The sequence below is a fragment of the Ammospiza caudacuta genome, chromosome 9 (genome assembly GCF_027887145.1).
Source record: "Ammospiza caudacuta isolate bAmmCau1 chromosome 9, bAmmCau1.pri, whole genome shotgun sequence".
Lineage (NCBI taxonomy): Eukaryota > Metazoa > Chordata > Aves > Passeriformes > Passerellidae > Ammospiza > Ammospiza caudacuta.
Window position 1 is genome coordinate 15439053 of NC_080601.1, and position 15967 is coordinate 15455019.

General features: G+C 39.4%; 1 protein-coding gene across 1 annotated transcript in view; it reads right to left on the bottom strand.

The window, feature by feature from the left end:
- The window catches only part of ZMIZ1 (zinc finger MIZ-type containing 1), a 337399-nt gene that overhangs the window by 232104 nt on the left and 89328 nt on the right, over nt 1-15967 (bottom strand). The gene's annotated exons all lie outside the window — the stretch shown is intronic.

The following is a 15967-nucleotide window of genomic DNA, read 5'->3' on the forward strand; positions in this document are numbered from 1 at the left end:
TGACAGATCAATACAGTAACTTTATGATAGGCTGCTGCTCCTGCAGATGGCAGGATCATAAACAGGCATCATTTTTAAAGCCTGAAGCAATCCATTACTTGGACAGAAACCACCTGACCTTTTATAATATTTACAGTTTTCTACTTGAAAAGGAAAATCAGAGAACAAAACAAGGGGAAATCAGCACAATTAGCTGTCCTGCAAGACAGAAAAGAATATTGCTTGTTTGAAAGTCAGTATTTAAATTAACAAGCTTTATGCTATTCGGGAGATCACATTAAAGCCACAAGGTTGGCACCAAGGAACTACTCATCCCTTCAAAGAGAAAATGTTATTGGGGATCACATCTTATATGATGCAATTTCCTTATCTCCTGGTAATGTGGGCCAACAAAATAAGTTATTTATTATTTTTTAAGAAAAAAAACCCCAAACCAATCAACCACTTTAATATGTCGTTAAAACATTAAACTAGTTCCTTTTAACACCTACAATTATTAGGCATTGAGAGAATCCAGTTACAAATGGGCAGTTAATTTTCCCATATTGCAGTATACACACAGCAGCATTTGCACATACAGCTTCTCATTCTGCACCAGTATTGGGATTGCTGGGATTGACTATAGTGTCCCACTGTTTTAACAAAGGCAAAGCAGAACAAGAAAAAGGTTTTAAAATTCTGGAGTTTTTTATGGCAAGATTTCTAGCTGAAGAGAATGTAAAGGAAAGCATCTTAATAAATTATTCAGGCCACATCTTCAGATAAGGACCCAGGTGGAGCATCTGGCCCTATACTTATAGTCTTCTCTTTACAATAAACATGAAATAACCACAGAATATGGTGAATCAATCATACACCAGCTTGCCTTTGCCTCTCTGTCTGAGGCTGGTTTGTGTCAATTACTACAGAAATATCTGCTTAAGCAGGAAACTAATTTTACAAAAGCACATTGGGTTCATGGGCTTTCATCAATACTTTTTGGTTGCTGCAAATAAGTAATTAACATTAATGTCAACATAAAGGATAGAAGGAGGAGGAAAGTATTAACAAGCACAATATAAAAACTGAGCTGGCTGATTCTTCCCCATACAGTACTGCCATGCAACCAGGTCCTAGTCCATGCCTGAAAAATGAGTTCTTATTAATTTGGTCGCTAATTTTACTTTGCATGATGTAAGCAAACAGCACTACATTTTCCCCTTAACGAATGCCAATTATACACAACATCAGTTTAAAATACAACAGAATAGCACACAAACCAGAAGTCTTTTGACTGGGCTCCACTCATGCTAAGAATAACTTGGCAAACACGTACATGATGCTAAATCTGCCAGTGATTTGCTTCGCTCCAAAACTCCCCCCTCCGCATCTTCTACAAGATCCTAAATACATGAAGCTGCGTTAAAGCAGGAAACCTACGTATTGAACCTATTTTTAAAACAAATTGAATTTCTTTGAACTCAAATGCAAGGGACAGTCTCAGCAGTTTCACGTTTATAATCCCCTGCATTTTCAGCAGGCACAAGGGCTCTTTATTCCCAACCGCGCAGACGCTGCCCGCCGCATCTGCCAGCCCACAGCACTTGGGCTCAGCCCAGAGACTCTGTCAGCCTTCTGCAAAATCACTGCTGCAAACACACAAAGCAGCAGCCTACGGTTCTGATTTGCAGAACACAAAATATCCTTAGAGATAACGTCCCCAGGACCATGCTAAAAAGACCCTAAATAAATTCAGTGGCTTGGGTTTTGTAATTTTGTTTTGTGATTCTGTTTATGGGGGGAGGGGGTTTAATTTTTTTTTAAAGGGTACCAGGCTTTGTTTGCAAATCCCCCCCCTCCCCAACATTCATAAGTAAAACAAAACCTGCAACACTCAGAAATAGTTACTGATGCCTCTTTTACAGTGCCTCAGTGATACTGTGTCAATTTTAGGATAATCCAAAGCATTTCCTTCATGCCATAGTATGTGGATGCAGGTAGTGACCTCACACTGGCTGTTCCAGAACTCTGCTTCAGCCTCAGCACACCTGGGATGCACATCCCATTTCAGCTGACTGCCACCTCTGGGAAGGAGGGAGGGCAATGGGGTTTGGCAGAGCTGAGCTGCATGGCCACAAGCTAAAAGCAGTGTTAGGGGGGATTATATAACCTGGCACGGGGCTGCTCACAGACAGAGTTCAAGGGAGACAAGGGCTGAGTCTGAAGTGAAGGGGAAGAGGACCCTCACCACCAAGTGGGGACAAGGCCATGCTTCTCCTGCACCCTTGATTGGTGGTTGCTTTCTTTTTGGTCCACTGACTCCTCTGAGAATATGCCCATATTTCCACTAATGCTTTCTTTCTTTTTTCCCTACATCCTATTGCATCTATAGTATTACTCTAATTACTTTTCAGTAAGGTCCTCACAACAATGAGGACTTTATTTCTCTTATTTTTCCTCTGTCACTGTTAAGATGCAAACTAAACCCTTACATCCAGACTACTCCAGCAGATTCCTGTTCTCTCTCTTCTTCCATCAAATCCTCTGGACTTTTCGTACTGAGTTTTAGTCAATAATGACATTAACTCCCCTTATTTCTATTTTACTATTAAAATGACATGGTTCTTGTCTGAAGATAAGACCATATGAACAACTTTATAGACTTTAACATTAGCATCAATGAAATGTCATTGAGGACCTCAGCAATTTCTTGTAGAAGAAAGACTATATATAGTCACAAATCCACAAATACAACTGACATGCAGCAACTCTGGAACTGTTCACGAGGTTAATTAAGTTGTAGAGAAAGAAAACCAGGCTTCCAACATCATACCAAACTTCCTTGTCATTATAGTTTCAGACTTCATATTAGCTACAAAAACCACAAACAACACCTCATTATCTCTTTTTCTTTCCTAGAAAAACCTTCCTTGAAAAGTTATGTCTTAACACTTGCTTTACATCCATTCAAAAAAACCTCAAAAACCCAAAAGCACCCCACGAAAACCTCTTTCTGTTTTGAAGATTGCATTGATGCGAGAGATATTCAATATTTGCTACTGTAATAAAAGCATAAATTATTAGTTGGATAGTAGAGCACTTATGAAAGACATCACCTCTTTGTTATGTATAGTCCCACAATCATATTTACCTCCATGATGGCAACCACAAGGCAAGCTCACAATGCATATAACAACCCAAATCAGGAAACTCCAACTAGTGCATTCACATTGCACATTGTCTGCACCACCATCCACCAGAGCCAATCCTTTCGAGCGTAATAAAGTGAAGGTATTATAATTAGAGAGTTCATAATGCCATTTAATCAAGTGTGGAGCTGGAGCACAGTGGGTTGTATACCAAAGACAAAACCACATGAAGCAGTACAATGCTGAGTGCAAGAAAGGGCACACATATTCTTCAGGGAAAATAACAAGTTACTACAAAGCCCTGTTTGTTTTCAAGTACTCAGTCTAGAGTTTGCATACTAGGTAATTTTGCACCATGAAAATAAGTTATTTCATAAACTGAAAATGAACTGAGACCACAAAAATGTCTTTTGATTCTTAGAGACAGAAAACCCCAGTTTCAAGTTCTTAATTTGTGAATTAATTCTTTGTAGTTTTACTGGAAGAATTAATTGTACTTCAACAATATTATAATTATTTTTTTACTACAGGTTATTATTTACAAAGTGCTTTATAATAACTAACCAGTTTCTGTGACACCTGTAGCAGTCTCCATATAGTGAGGCTGAGACAGCTGTATCCTGAGCTATCAATAGAAGAACAGCAAGGGCCAAATGAAATCAGGAACAAACAGAAGACTTTTCCATAATCAGCCCATTTTTCCAGGGGTCACATGCTTAGCACAATCAAGATAAAGATGCAAATGCTCTTTCCTGTGTCTCAAAACTGGACTGGGAACTACCCTGATTCTCTCCTATGAAACAAAGTACATTTAAAATAAAAAAAAAAATCAGAACTCAGGAACACCCCTTTGCAAATGGGAAGGATCAGATGCCAATTTACATGTTTTAGATTAGGTTCCTGAGAGATGTGAAAGATCTTGCAGATCTGCCAGCCCAGAACTCGTGTTGCCAGAAGGCAGCAGTGAAGCCAGCACACAAGGAAGGACCCCAATGAAAATGGCTGCAGCTACTGCTCACTCCTTCTCTGATACACCAGAGATGTCTGGCACTATTCTTTACAGAAACAAAGACTAGTCCTGTCCTAAGCAACCCATATTTTAATCATACCATAATGTTTTTAGGAAAACATCAAAAATAGTTTCCATTTTATGTACAGAGAAACTTGCTTGACAAACTCGGGAGCACCATCACTGCATGTTCTAAGAAACCCTCACGAGAATCAGAGCACAAAATGTTATAGACCATATCTTGATCATGATTTGGGATTGTCAGAGTTAAAATATAATTTTTCCTTTCAACATATAAAGAACAATAAATATCCCTAATCTGTGTATCCAAATTATCAGGTAAATCTAAAACCACACAAGCAACAGTTGGAAAAAATCTAGCAGAAAAATGATGTGGCAGCACAGAGGTTCCAAAACTACTCGTGGGCAAGTGAGTGTCTTCAGACTAAAGCATTATTTAAAGATTACACATATAACAGCACATTCTCAAATAGCTGCAGATCAAGGAATGAAAAGGTCTGAGCTAAAACAGAGTGATTTAACAGCCATTAAGTTTGCAGAAAAGACTCCCATTTGCTTTAGCCAGCAATGGTTGTACTCTGGTCACACCACACAATTTCCCTGTGCCTTTCAGCTTATGTGTGTGTCAGCTCCGCCTCTGCCGATCCCAAAATAGCGAGGTGCGACCTTTCATCTGCCCGGCTGCTCTGCACAGACACCAGCACAACGCTCCTGATGGCTCAGAAAGGACTCTGCAGAATGAAAGACAATCCCACCACACACTGTAGAGTCCCACACAACCTGTGCCTCCTCTAGAGAAGCACTGGATCATGAACCATTTACCTTACCGTATTTTCAAAGTTTTACAGACTAGTTTCTTCCTACTCTGTCCATCATGCTCAAGTCCTTTTTCATAATTGTATACTTAAAGCAAGAAAGCCACAGAGATCACATGCTTCTATCACTAATTCCCAAGTAGTTCATTAATTTAAGAACTTGCATTGATTTTATTGGGTCATTTACACATTTAAAATACTTAGGTGCTTAAGTTCTGTAGGAATGAGTATTCCAAAACGTCTCCTATTGTTCTCAAAGGGGAATTATATGTTTGCCCATCTGCACTCTAAAAAGTACTCCTTGAAACATGGGAGATCGCTTAAAACAAAGAAAAATACAATTTAAAGTACACACACAAACAAAAAAAAAAAAAAAAAAAAAAAAAAAAAGCAGGACAAATAGTTTAACTCTCCCTTAACAGACATACATCATAATTCACAGATTTGAAATGGATGAAATAAAAGTCTACTCCTTATTAGTGGAAATAAATATCTGTCACCTTAATTTCCAATATGCTATTTTTCCATAACTATGGGGTATATTCCCACTTCAGTCTGAGGAATATTTAGGCACCTGATGCTAAGCACAAAACTTGAGGAACATGAATCAAGTCAAAATGTTGCAAAATACTTTAGCCACAGACTGTAGCTCCCATCAAACAGGACACAGCTGAGATAAAAAGCATGTTGTTCTAATAGCCTTAGGGGTTTATCCTGCCAGGACTTACTGACAGCTTTGCTTATGAGAGACACTGGCAAAACAGAGCAACAATAAGGACAAAACATACCCGAGATCCTTTATTGAAGCAGGTAATTTTAATGAATGCTTCATTCCACTGCTTTTGACTGTGCCATGATACTAACCTGTTTAGATTCCCATTCCTTTCACTCTGCTTGCATGTGCAGGGTGGATTCCACAAACATCCCACGAGGCCATTTACACCAAAGAGTATGCTGGCTGTACTGATTACATACCTCAAATGCCATCCATGTCTGTCTTTCAGAAAGTCTGCAGCACCTTGTTTGAAAGTCAAGCTTTTTAAGAGCTACAAACTGGCAAACTCAAAAATCAGCACCCAAATCCAAAAGTGAAGGTTCCTAATTTTTTGTATGTTCAATAGAAAATGTTATTATTTTCTCCTGCTCTGATAAATGCTATCTAAAATATTAGCCCTTTATTTGCACCATAGTTTCTTGTCAATGTAAAGTGAAAACCAAATGCAGCTGTTCGATGTGGATTAAAACTATTTGGCATCCAGTTCAAATAAGTGAGTGTTCCACACCTAAATGCATTGCATCACACCTCCTGTTTTTTTATTTCAGTCACTTTAATTTTCCCTTAGGCAAGATACTAGAATAATCACTTAATTGTTACAATTACTGACAATGACCCTCAGAAGGTGACAGCATTTTGATCCCATTTGATTACATTAGTCTTAACAGATCCTAATGAAAATACAAGTAAATCCTTTTTCTTATCACTCATTCTCATTACTTTCAGCAGTCTCTATAACTTAACTGCTCAAAGGGTTTTAAAGCACACAGACCTCAAATGAAAGAACTTGCCTTTCAGATACACCTTTTATTTAATTCACTGAATGAGCTTAGGGAAACTCAAAAAATGAATTCCCAAGTGTCCCAAGATAGAGCTGTCACAGTACCAACAGGGGTTAACCCTGTACAACACTGACAACACAGCAGCAGCCCACATGAGAAAAGACCCAGGAAGGTGTCTACCCAAGAGCTCACATTCTAGGCAAAATCAGATAAACAGGGTATACCTAAAAGGACATAAAGAAAATAAATATTAATATTATTATTGACCAACTTCTTGCTGACACTGCAGAAGTATTGAGGAGTTAGGTGGAATTTGAGCCAAGCAAGCAGGGAAAGGAAAATCCTGTAAGGAAGCATGTCCCATGTGCAGAAGGTGATGCCAGCAAAGCAGTGAAGACTGGCATGGGAGAAGCAGGTGGCCAGAGCATCAAGATTCACATTACTGAAAGAACAGCCTTCTGTCAAAGATGGTCACCTACAGGTGCTCACATCCACAGCCTGGAATTGCTGTGGCAAGCCAAACACAAATGCACAGCTCCAGTGGGTAGCTGTCATCTGTATTTCCCTGTCTGATGGCACCTTTAGAAAACAGAGGTCCTGACGTGAGGAATCAGAGTAGCCCACAAATGAGCCAACTGTGCTGAAATCTGGTTTGACTGTGGAGGTCAGGGCAGCTCATCAGCCAGCTGCTCTGCTATGGAAGTGTAACCAGACACTCACAGCTTGCTGCCCCTCCAGTGTAATTGCACATCTTGTTCTTTGTAATCATCCTTACCACTTACACACTGCTGTAGAGACAGAACTAATCCTCCCAGATCCCACTGAGACACAGGCAGAAAGTATCACCATCTCCATTTTGCAAATGGATAAAAATACATATTACCTACAGGAGTCAGTTAATGTGTGGAATAACCTGATGCACTTCACAGGCCTGGGAGGATTCAGCCTTGTGCTCACCAGTGGCCAACTTGGCCAGCAGAGATCAAACCATTTGTCAAAAGCCACAGGGTGTTATTGGGAGATACAGGACAAAAACTTACAGCGCTGAAGTGTGCTTTGTTCTCCGGCCACTGTAAAAACCAGACACAGTAAATACCTTTGGCAGGTAGATTTGTGATTTTTTTTCCCCTGGAGTTTGGGGGCTGAAAGGTTATTTGTGGGTTTGTTTGTTAGTAAACCAATCCATAAAGTATTCTAATTAAAAATAAACTAAAAACTTGGCTACAGTTTCTCAAGTAGAAGAGCAACTATCCATAGTCTTATCAACCCAAAATAAGTACAATTATAACTTAGTTTCTGCAGCATCCAGAAAATAAAATGGTAGCTACTGCCAGAAGAGAGAAAGTGACTTATAAATTAAATGTATAAAAAAAAGAGGGCAGCTATATACAAATGACTTGATGTACATACAGGAAATAATAAAATGAGAAAGCAGCTTGGTATCTTTTTTCTTGTATGAGGCCACAAATGCCCTGGTAGATGGAGAAAGTTTCAATAGCCCTTTATTATTATTTTTAAGGTATCAAAATTAAAATTGGACAAGTGTAAATGGCTATTTCTGTGTTTAAAGCCAATCATGATCAATAATAACCAACCAACCACCCAAACTTCCATGACAATCATGAAATAACATTAGTTGTTCCTTGAACTCTTTTGCAGCACTTGATTTACAGTTTCCATCTCTTATGGATTTAGCATTGCTAGGAATTTTGGGACTGGAAAATGATCCTATCAGCTTGGTTTAAACAATCATCTGACTCCAAAAAGCAAGGTTTTAAATACAGTTATCAACACAAGGCCAAGAGCAAGGTTGGGGAATTGACACATTATTTTCAGATCCACTGCTATTGCTCAGTCCCTTTTCAATGTACATCACCCATCAAATTAGGAGGTATACAGCTTACAACCCTGCCCAGAAGTTGCTTCTCATTAGCAGGAAATATTCACAAAGCCATTTTAAGACACAGATTGATAGTTTTAGCCAGATGCACAGACAGAAACATCAACACAGTGGCTAACTAGAATAACGTTCCCCCCACTCTGTCTTTATGCTGCTGAGAATTTTTCCATCTTTTGCTAATGTTCTTTTTTTAAAATTCTCTGCTTGAACAAAACCCAGAAAGGTGATTTTTCATCACCCTTAAAGGAATCCTCTCCAAACACCTTCAACTTGGGTAGGAGGTGAAAGGAGAGGATTTACCTCAAGAACTAAGCTGAGGAGGCAGCTGCTCCAACCAGGCTTTCCTCTGGTAAAGTACAAGCTAGAACAGCACATTTCCCTTTTCAGCACTGACCAAACAGTTCAATACCTGTTCATCTCAGGCACCTGTACAAAACACAAAACAAAACAAAAAAAGCATGATGCTTGCTTGTTGGTTGCTTATTTTCAGGATCTGTGCTGAAGGAAGCTTAGGTTTCATGGAAGGCACTGAGATTTATTTTCTGTTTGTGGATGCCAACAGGATTCATTACTGTAAAGTAAGATTTCTTTGCTTATATTTAAAAACCAAATTATTTGGCTTTGGAAGTAGATACAGGATTGAATATATCTCACATAGCTGAACTCAGAAGACATGGAGGTGACACTATGTATCTGAAATCCAACATTAACATAAATATAAAGTAACTTTCAGAAAATCAATCCAACTTGTTTACCAAACTACCTGGCTAACTGCCAAAAGACAGTGATTTCAAGGGGTTTTTATAGATTCACTCAGAAAATCAAAAATCCATTTCCTAGGATAGAACTCACAATTCACCAAGTCCTTAAGACAAAAGAAATGGATCAGAATTGTACCTTTTTTCAGTCTTCATTTACACAGCTTTACAGTCGAAACACACATCTCGGGATAAAGCACCTCGCCTGTTTACATTACCTTTCATGTTTCCACATGCACAATTTGCCTACCAGTTTTTAGGGATTATGTAAATAGTTATTAACGTCATGTGGTTTTAACTACTAGGAGAAAATCCCAGATCAAATTGCTCACCAAATGACCTTTATAGCTTTCCTTTAGCACGCAAAATTAAGCAACAAAGTCATGCAATAATCATATGTGCTTTTTAAGTAACATTATTTCAGAGGGAATGTATTATTTTTAAAGAAATAAAGCTGAGTTTGCACAAACCACTAAGACACTCAACAGACAGATCAGAAGACACACTCCAAAAAATCTAGAGTCAAAGTACATAAACATAAAATATTTCCACACATTTTAGGGCCCCCAGAAATTATAACAGCAATCTCCTAAACTGATCTATCCACTCCCACTAATAATTATTCAGTACTGCAGGGATCTCTGAGCCACAGTGCACTTGGATCATTCCTGGATTATACAGCACATAAAGACATTTGAAAAGTTTGTTACAGATTCAAATATATGTATACTACAGGCCGTTAGAAGTCTACTAAGATGAAGTCAGAAAATACAGTACTTTTGCTCTTTTTAACAACATAAAAGTTTTTACTTTTAATAGCAAAAAGAATTCTGACTTCTGATTGTAGGACTGTAAATGAAATTCATCAATCATTTGTTTGGTTTTCCTTTGTTTGTTTGTTTTTTCAAGCAGAAAAGTGGAACTATTTTGGACGAGAAACTGAGAAGGGAAGAGGGGGAAAAGGAAGAACAGCTAAAAAGCCAAACCAACCACCCTTGTAACAACACTGAAAGTTTCATTCTACTAAGGTGCCAGACCTGGCAGCATGGCAGAAAAGGGCCTTATTAGGCAAGGGCGTGGCTGTGATGTGAACCCAAGCACAGCCTGCCAGTCAGCACCCAACCCCGGCTGTTCAGAATGGCACACACAAGCCTCCTGCCTCAGTTTCTCCACCTGAAGCAACAACATTTACCCACCTCACACCAGAGCCCTGAAAAGGGTGAATCATGTGTGCAAAGAGCTTTTAGAACGAAAGCACACTTTATTTGTCTCCTTTCAGCAGTGGCAGTCAAGCTGGCAGAAATGTGAGTAGCCGGGAGCTTCCTATTCAGGCAGTTGTAAAAGTCACGGCTCTCCCGATAGCTCTGCGTGACCCACTTCTGCACCTCCAGCCTGCCACAGCACTATTTAAATGTCGAGGAGTTTATCGGTATAAAACTGGAATGTTAAGGGGGGAAACGTATTAGTGGGGACAGGAAAAGGCAAAATTTATGACACATAAAAGGCACTGCTTATTCAGATGAAATTTATTATATCCCATTTGAGTTAAAATATCACATATGTATGAGACCTTAATGAAACCATAATCCAGACGGGAGCAGGGAGAGGGCTGAGCGAGCTGTGCGCTTGTGCAGAAGCAATTGGCTCCCGAAGCCTGGCAGGCAGAGGCAGAACCAGCTGCCTGTGTGCTCGTGGCCAGCATCAGCAACGCAAAAACAAAGATCCCTAAGGCCCTGGAAATTAATGTAAGTGAACTGTGGAAACAAACCAACAAAGGAAGATGTATCAAAGGTTTCAAATCTATTCAGTATTAGATGTTGCGGGGTAAAGGCACAATGAGTCACAGCTGATTAGTGCTAAGCCTGCTCTCGCTGCCTGCGTGCACAGCAAGTACCAAGACAGAAACCCAAACCCTGTGGGATGCTTCAGCAGTTTCCAAGACAAAAATGTGAAAACAACCATTCCCAAAGAAAGGGCTCTTCCACAGATTATTTAAACCAAGAGGGTTTAGTCTATTCCATCCCTTACACAGGAGGCTTGGAGGAGGCTTTCCCTTACCCTTCGTGTGGATGAGGCATGGATACCGTTGCCGGTTATTTGCAGATGAAGGAGTAGGAGGACAGCAACTGGATTCCTGTTTAGTCCCATTAAACAAGTAGTGCAATAAGCAGAACAATAGTCTGGCCACTGCCCTTTCTGCTGAAGCTGCCAGTGACTCACGAGCCAGGACACACGTACACTTACACAACCGTGTACAAGATGCACTACAACTGAACTCCTGTGCCTCCTTTTCAGAGGCTTCTTCCCACACTGCTGCTCCACACCCTCTCATCCACCTCTGACCAGCACAGGACTGTTTGCATTTACAGCCTGATAGCTGTCTCCAGCACCAGTTAACCAGGAAGCCTGAAAGCATGGCAGCACTTAGAGGAGCCACTCTTATGCCAACTGCTCACACACAGTGTTACAGACAGCTGAAGCTCAGAGACCTGCAATAGCACATCAACTGCTGTCCTGGGAAGGCTTCTCCTAGCACTCACTGGCATGCTCTATCTTGTCTCATTCAAAAAGTAAAAAAAAAAATCTTACTGTTTCTCATCCTTATTGCTAAAACAATTAAACCACAAAAAGCCCGGACATATGTCGCTGCAGAACACAAGACAGACAGTTAAAGACAGACAAACTTAACTCTAATTTCCCTCATTTTGAACATGGTGAAAGATTTTGAGAAGATCCATATGAGGAGAAGTATTAAATCAATATACTATGTTTGGCTTATGCCTGTTTATGAGCCTCATACTTAGTTAAACTTGCAAGTTGATATTAAGTGTTATTATTGAAGCAAGTAAATATGGACATTATTCTTCAAACAGTAAACATGTTGCAAACTCAAACTGAGACATATACTGCATTCGTAAATAGCAAAAAAACCCTGTTGATGTATTTCTGAGCATCTAACATGAATTTTCACTTCAAAAAGACTAATTTCTCCATATGGACACACACACATGCAGGTGCAGTTAGAGATCTAACACACAGGGTGGCCTCAGCAACAATGGTGAGAATTTAGGAATTCTTGAAATTAATGTGTCATACAAAGAATGCAACATTGACAGCTAAGAAGATTATAAGCCTTCTAAAAATGCAAGTTAACAACAGCTAAATTGTATTAATGCTTTTACATAATTATTGTCTGAAATACAACACACAACTACAGTACTGAAAACAGGAACTTTTCAGGAAACAATGAAAAATCCGGTCTAGGTCAGTGAGAATAAAAAAAGTACAAGAAACAAGAGTCTTGGCATGGGCAAATATTACAAAAACACCACCAAAATGTAACAAAAAGAAATACCATATCAACCACCAGTAGTCCGTTTTTAACTTTTTTTAAATTCATACCTTAATTCATAATACTGGTTTATAGCTGCTTTGAGTTAGAATACCGAATATATGACTTCACCATAAGCTCCACTGTAAGCAATGCTTCCATCTCCAGGAGTTTGGTGCTTATCTGAGAAGACAGTATCTAGAATATGTGGCCACTGAAGCAGCAACAAGCAGCAGACAGAGGATTTTCCTCTAGATACCTTCCTTGAATTAGCTTGACTTGCTCTGTTGTTACAAGCACCTTAGCTGGTGATATTGTCTGGTAGGAAATGCTGTCTCTGAGTCTAGAGGAGCACTGGGGTACCATTCCCAAATGCCTAGAGAGGGGCCAGGTGCCCAATTCCTGGCCAGACACAGGCCTGGCGGCACTGCCTCGTGCTCTGCAGGGAAATGAACAGCTTGTTACCAGACTGTGAGTTTTCATCATCCCTTTTAAACTCACGTTAGGAAGTGCCCCTAGATAAGCCAAGGTGCAAGAGGGACTGGCAGAAGTAGATGCTGTGATTTGTGCTAACGAGACAGAAATAGCAGCATGACTGGGACCCGAATACATGAGGTGACACGTGCAGCTGTCTGAACAGCTCTGCTGCCACTGTCACTGCCTGCTAATGGCATTCCCTTCTGCTCGGCCTCCTCTCTCCACTTTACACAACAGCTTAAAAATTCAGGCCCTTCCAGCTCCACCAAGACTGAACCACTTCTTTCAGCAAATAGGAAAAATAGCCACACAACTGATTAAAATATCACTCCTTTGGAAAGGAGTGAAAAAAAAAAAGCTTGGAGCACATGGCAAAAACTTACATAAGTATCTCTTATTTAGGGTGCATTAAAGAAATGGTGGCAATTTTTTGGTTTTTATTCATCTTTCTGGAGGTCCTTTTCAAAGGAAAAGTAGTAGGAAATAAAAGAATTCACATCTTCTATACATTAACAATCAATGAAATATTGTTAAAATATCCAAAGAGGACCTTTTGTTTACCTGTCATCTCCTTAGGAACATATTTTATTAGATAAACTACTTTGCGGTGAAGTACTGTGTGCATTCTGTGCACTTTTACATCTGAAATGTCTTAGAACAATTTCAAGCACAAGAACACGAGTTAGAAATATCCCAAGTAAATTATCAGTCCAACACATGTATGCCCATGGTGCTGTCAAGTCTCTTAATTTTAAAATCCTACATTAATTTCAACTTTAATTGCATTGTAATCCCAGAATAATGTTGAATGCAGCACTACTACAACTTCAGTTTCTTCTTCATACTACCTATGAAATAAGATATCAAGAGCTAAAAATGTCAGTCAAAAGACCTTTCTTCTCTAAGTGGTTATGTGTCCCTACAAAAGACATTACTCCATGCCAGAAAAATCCAGGTCAAATAATTTCAGGATGTTTTGGGGGCATACATGTTTGGTAAATTCTAGATGCCATCACAGGAATTTGGCTCTAGACTTCTATTTCAGACTCTAAACTGGAGAGAAATTTTACACAGACCAAGACAAAACCCAGAAGCTTATTTGCAATTGGATTGTGACACCAGAGTATTAGAAACCAGCTTAATACAGTAAAATACACACAGCTTTTTTAGTAGCCAACGAGCAGGATGCTAAACCAGAACTCAATCTACCTTCCTAGCATAAAACATTTCTAGTGGAATACAGGGCTTTTCTGGGTCTGTCACCTGCCAGATGGACTCTGCAGTGCACAATAAACAGAAGAGCTCCCACCACAGGCACCAGTGATCAGACAGGGCAATCAGGCACCAAAGAGCAAACCAGGCACTGCTGTGCCTTCTCCTGAAATGTCTGCATGGCCAACAGAAAGCATCTGCTCCCAACCAGTATCATTTTGGGTGCAGGGAGGCATTACTCCAGTCAGCTTTGGTAGACATGAAAGAAAATAGAGATGATCAGCTCTTGTATATGAGGGCTTTTTACCAGCTATAAATTCTCTTAAGAAAATACCATTGCTCCAAAGGAAATTAAACCTAGATGTCAAAAGCAATGCAGAAAATCACTTCCCAAAAACAAGTATTTCTTTGCCAGCATATTGACAAAGCACCAAATGCATTCAGAGCCCATAGAAATGCAGCAGGCTGAAGATTTACAGATTCTTGTTTAAAAAAAAACCCAACAAAACAAACCAAACTACCTTGTAGCTTAAAGGGGCTGCATATATAGATGTGGCTTAAAAAGGAACTGCATATATAAATATACCATTAAAGATTGAGCCATCCTGTCTCAGGCAGTTGGAGAAAAAAGAAAAGCAATCTTGATGCCTGCTAGCCTAATACAAAACTCAGAGCCCAAGATTGCTACTCGGCCCCAGCTGCAGGAAAAGTTTATATCCCATGCCAAGAGAGCACAGTTACCTGTGCATGGCCCCACTCAGTGCCATGGGGCATTGCCCACTGCTGGCACCTGGGCAGGAAGGACAGGTGAGGGTGGGGAAAGCCAAGTTTGATGGAAACATTCAACATCTGTGCAAATTAATGAGTTCAATTTAATTATCTCCCAACAGAAAGATTAAATAGGGTGTAACTGGTGATATGAAATCATCCTAATGGGTTCCACTGCTTGAAACCACCACTCATCAAGCTGAATTGATTTTTAAGCAGGGGAAATTCAAACAACTCCCGTGAGAAAGTAACACAATTCCCATCTCAATCAAATACATTGTAATAGTTACATATGAAATGTGGTTTTTCAAGAGGGAGAGTAGATTATTTCTCCATCTTCCATTTCTGTAGGAGATCTGTGAATTGATGGTATTATCAGTCAATGCTGGAATACCAGAACACACTGAGGATGTGAAGTGTACAAGCACACAATGAAGAGTATTCTGCAAATAACTCAGAAGTGTACTTTTAAATAAAGGCTGTGGTTAGGCATTACAGGCACTCGTTTTTCAAGCAGGACAGTTAGCATATTGTTAAGGTCTTTTGTAATCCCAATCTTCTAGAAATAAACCTGCAAGTATGCAAATGTCCTTAAAGTAATTTAAGATAGCAATTAATTTATATTTAATACTATGTTCCCACAGCAAATATTTCACATTCTGCTGCTAATTTTGAGTATCCAACTGAGCTACTTCAAGTGTACCAAAATTCAGAATGTATCATAAGTCCTTTACACAGTTTTTTCTTCAGCATGAACAATTTTTGAGCAAAAATCACTACTGAGTTGAAGGAAGCCCTGATTTCAGAAAAAATAAGCTGCATATTTTAATTAAAAGACCCCCTACTGTTGTACAAAACCAATCCACATCTTTTCACATGTATATGAGAAAATTTCTATATAAATACATGAAATATCATACCTCTTTCTTGAAGTTTTTCTGCCATGACCTCTGAAGACAGATTACCTTCAACTATTTCCACTTAATTTCAT